The following is a 5,490-nucleotide window of genomic DNA, read 5'->3' on the forward strand; positions in this document are numbered from 1 at the left end:
ACCTGAGCATAAACACCTGCATCAAATTGCAATTGATTCTCAAGTTCACAATATGGTCCCTCTCCTGCCAGCGTATCAAAAGTAGGAGGTATTCCCAGAGCCTTATTCACCTCAGCAGTGTCATAACAGTTTTCTATATATTCTGTTTTCCACAATAAATAGTCTCCTCCTGACATTCATGCCTTTGCTACTTGTTTCCAGTCCCCTGGAGGGAGCGCCTCAAATGCCATAGAGTCTATAATAGCAAGCATGAATGGAGCTGTAGGGCCATATTGCACACAAGCTGCTTTTAATTCCTTTAACTGCCTAAAAGGTATATGTTATGAGATCTTACTCTATTCCCTTGTCCATCATTTTGTTCAAAAACAGGATATACATCAAATCCCTGCATATCATCTCCTCTTTGCACCACTCCTGCAAGAGTGGCTTGCAGGGGTGAGACAGAAGGCCGAATCAAAGATACAGGATGAAACTCACCCACAGGTTTTGACACTACTGAAATAATGGGAGGTTTCATTATAGCAGGAGGATTGGGAGTGACTGTATTTCCTGGAGTACGCTTTCCCTGAAATTTCTGTACTTGCAAAGAAAGTGATTTAACCATACTTTACAAACATTGCATCTCCTCTAAATATTTTTCTTTCTGTTCATCCTCAGATTTAGTAAAAGTTATAAAAGGTGGAAAGTCTTCCTCTTGGTGACCTTTTGTCACCCCCTCCTCTAATTCTGCTTTCTGATCTGAATCTAAATGATCAAGGCAACATTCTTCTTCTCTAAATAAAATCTTAAATCCAGACTCTAGTTCCTCAGGTGAAATGGAAGGCTTAGTTTCATGCTGGGAAGCAGTCCTTTGTCTTTAACTGTACTTGATTTAACTTTATCTATTTCATGTCTAGGATCTAAAGTATTTTTAACTAAAGCCCACAAGCTAAAAGTTTTCATTGGTACTTTATTTGGCCCATGGGTATCATAATAATCTTGAAGCTTAGTCTTTGCCCTTTGCCAGGTTTTTAAATTGACAGTTCCTCCTTTGGGAACCAAGGACAGACTTTTTTTTTTATAAATTCCCCCCCCCCCAAAAAAAATTACTGAGTTGTTGCTGACTAACTTTGGCTCCCCAAGCATGCAACATATTTTTCAGCATATGAACAAAAAACATACAACTATTCCCTTGTCCCATTTTTACTTATATTACTCACTGCTCCTTTTTTCTTTTCCTGAGCACTCTTTTTCAATCCAGCAGGGTCCTTCACTTTGGATCCCCATATTCAGGCCCCATGTTTGGGCACCACTGGCCAGAGCCTGCCGGCTGAAAGGGTCTGAGCCTGATGGGGACTGATGATTAAAGAAAGACGGGAGAAACAATGAAAGCAAGGACTCCAGTACAGGACTGAAGCACCATTTATTTCTCAGCAGTCCTTTTTATCTCTTCTTGCAAACAGTTGGCCCATGGACAAAAATTCCATGACCTACACACAACTTTCTATAAAAACAACTCCTTTCTGTTACAGAGTTTTGCACTTCAATCACTTCTCAATAGAAAAGATTATTCCAAGGTTGGGAAACAAACAAATCCTCTGATACCAGCAACACAAGCATAAATCTTTAAGGAATGGCCAGCTCTTATCAGTAACACTGAATATACATAATATTGCTTACATGTAGGTAATAAGTCTTGCTGCAAACAGCCCAGAGTTATGGATTCAAGGCCAGCCCAATGGCTCCTTACAAACTGAGATTTCTATCACTAGAAGAATGGATAACTAAGATGTGGTATATCTACACAATGGAATTCTACACAGCAGTAAGAGGAAATGACACTATGAAATTTGAGGAAAGATGGTTGAACCTGGTACAAATCATTCTCAGTGAACATATCCAATCACAGAAAAACAAATCGCCACATAGTCTCACTCATCTACAGCACCTAACCTGAAGTGACCGAAGATGTCTTACATACCCAGAAAGCTTCTCATGGACTAGACAATAGGATTGGTGGGGAGGGAGGGGAGGGCCATGGAGGGGTGGGAAGCACAAATCTAGACCCAAACGGCAATGGAACCATAAAATTCTACATCCTAAAAGGCAGACCAAATGGCTTAACCTTCACCAGGTGCTGAGAGGGAACACCTGAGCCACAAGACACTGGAGAGGGTATGATGAAGACTGACCTTAACCTTCTACAGTCTCTCTCTCTCTCTCTCTCTCTCTCTCTCTCTCTCTCTCTCTCTTTCTCTCTTCTAACTCTTTTATATTAGTTGTCTTTTTCTTCCTTTTCTTAGTGGGCACTGACATGTAACTTCCAGAACCACCATGTGGCTATCATCCACAATGACCTTTTGATCAGAGAAACCTACAAGGTTTCCTAAAAGAAAGAAAGATTTCTGTCAGAGTACTTGATGACCCACCAAAGGTTAGTGGTAAGACCCTACTGCTAAAGACACCTTATGTGGTGGACACATAAAATGAAATGGCATGGCTGGAAGCTGGGAGAGAGTCAGTCCACCCAGACATTCAGCGTGTCTAGTGCCAGAAGGTGCTACATGGGCAACTGGGGGAAAATGACAAATATCTGTAAAAGCAAATCATGGTCTCACCTACTTAGCAGCAAATAACCTGTTGTGGTACTCACACAAGTGCAATAGTGGCACACAGCCATGGTGAGAAACCAACTGCTTTTGATTCAACTAACTGATCCCCTCTGTGGTATAGGACCTATAGCTGGAGCTGGGAAACAAGTCAGAACTATATCCAAACATAAGCCCACTCTCCACTATCAAGCTACCACCAATCGTGGGTTACAAGAGGCCTATACCTATTAAATTCTCTATAAAAAAGTAAGGGTTATCTCATTTGTCTGGTGCTAACTTACTCTCCATTGGAGAATCTGCTTCTCTTTTTCAGATAGATGTAGACCCTAAGGAGAGAGCCACTTCATACCTCAAAAGGGCCCTAGGTCAAACTAAAACCAATTGGTGAAACAAGCCAGGGTGCTGTTTTCTTGGTGAACTGGGTACCAGCACAAGGATGAAGGAGATCAACACAGAGAAAAATCAACTCCTACCAAATCACAGACCAGAGACCCAGAGGCCCTCAACACCTCATAACTGAAGCAGATAAAAAATGAACCCAACATGGCTCAGGGAAATTTTGAGGAAGAGGGGGCAGAAAGAATGTCAGAGCCACAATTGGGTCATGATATGCAGATATTTATCCTACCCATAACTGTGGGCTGACTCCAGAATGAGGGGCCAAGAGGAGGGGGTAGGTAATGGATGAGCCTAATAATGGTACCAAATTGACTGTATTCACTGAGTACAAAGCTAATTAATAAAAAATAAATAATTTTTTTTTTAAAAAGAAAAGATCAAACATAAGAACTCAGGGTATAGTAGAAGGAGAAGAATTTTACTCCAAAGGCATAGTAGGAGTCTTCAAAAAATCATAGAAGGAAACTTCCCCCAAATTGGGAAAGAGGCACCAATGCAGATACAGGAATCCTTTATAACATCACCCAGACAAAAGCTAGAAAGAACCTCTCCTTGCCATATTATAAACAAACTACCAAACACACAAACCAAAGGAAAAATATTGAAAGCAGTTAGCAAGAAAAATCAAGTTACCTACAAAGGCAAACCTATCAGGAATACAGCAGAAAATCTGAAAGGAATGGATGATTTCCTTGACTTATATGGCCTACCTAAATGAAATCAAGATGAGATTAGTCACTTATATAGACCTATAACAAGCATGGAGATCCAAACAATAATCAAAAATCTCCCGAATAAAAAAGTCTCAGGCAAGGATGGATTCACTGGTGAATTTTACCAGACTTTCAGGGAAGAGCTAACACCATTGCTTCTTAAGCTTTTCTATAAAATAGAAAAAGAAGAAATCCTACCAAACTCCGTCTATGAAGCCAGCATCACCCTGATACAAAAACCAGCAAAGATAGAACAAAAAAAGAAAATTACAAAACAATCTCCCTTATGAACATAGATGCAAAAATTCTCAACAAAATATTGGTAAACAGAATACAAGAATATATTAGAAAGATCATTCACACTGACCAAGTAGGCTTGATCCCAGAGATGCAGGGATGCTTCAATATACACAAATCTATAACTGAAATACATTATATAAATGGTTGAAGGACAAAAATCATATGATCATCTCATTAGATGCAGAGAAAGCATTTGACAAAATCCAACATCCCTTCATGATAAAAAGTCCTACAGAGACTGGGAATAGAAGGAACATATCTCAATATAAAAAAATGCTATTTATGACAAGCCTACAGCCAACTACTAAATGGGGAAAAACTGGAAGCCATTCCACTAAAATCAGGAACAAGACAGGGATGTCCACTGTCCCGAATATTTTTAATAAAGTACTGGATATCTTAACCATAGCAATAAGGCAAGAGATGCACATGAAGAGATACGAATTGGAAAGGAAGAGTTATCATTATTTGCAGATGACATGATTCTATATATAAAGGACCGTAAAGACTCTACCAGAAAACTCTTCTAGCTGATAAACACCTACGGCCATGTAGCATGGTGCAAAATAAATACAGAAATCAGTTGCCTTCCAATATGCTAACAACAAACACATAGAGGATGAAATCAGAGAATCACTCCCATTCACAATTGCATCCAAGAAATTAAAGTACCTTTGAATAAACCTAACAAAGGAAGTAAAGTATCTCTACAATGAAAACTATAAAACACTCTAGCGAGAAATTGTAGAAGACACTAGAAAGTGGACAACATCCCTTGCTCCTGGATCGCAAGAATCAATGTTGTGAAAATGGAAATCTTACCAAAAGCAATCTACACATTTAATACAATCCCCATCAAAATTCCAATGGCATTCTTCATGGAAATCAAAAAAATAATATAAAAATTCATTTGGAATCATAAGAAACCACAAATATCTAAAATAATACTGAGCAACAAAAATAAGGCTGGTGGTATCACCATACCTGATTTTAACCTATACTACAGAGCCATACTAACAAAAGCAGTATGGTACTGGCACAAAAACAGACACATAGATCAATGGAACAGAATAGAGGACCCAGATGTAAGTCCAGGTATCTATAGGTACCTGCTATTTGATAAAAATGCCAAAAGTACTCAGAGAAAAGACAGCCTCTTCAGCAAATGGTGCTGGGGAAACATCCCTCAACTGATGAGTAGATAATGAGGATATGGCATATTTATACAATGGAGTTCTATTCAGCAGTAAAGAAAAATGAAGTTATGAAATTTTCAGGAAAATGGATGTATCTATAGCAGGATGTAAATAGATTCTTCTCTATCTCCATGCACATGAATTAAGTCCAAAGAGATTAAAGACCTTAACATCAGACCTGAAACTCTGAAACTGCTGGAGGAAAAAGTAGGGGAAACCCTTCAACATATTGGAGTTGGCAAAGACTTTATGAATACAACCCCAATTGCTCAGGCAATAAAACCTCAGATT

Source organism: Jaculus jaculus, chromosome 14 (assembly GCF_020740685.1).
Source record: "Jaculus jaculus isolate mJacJac1 chromosome 14, mJacJac1.mat.Y.cur, whole genome shotgun sequence".
NCBI classification, from domain to species: Eukaryota; Metazoa; Chordata; class Mammalia; order Rodentia; family Dipodidae; genus Jaculus; species Jaculus jaculus.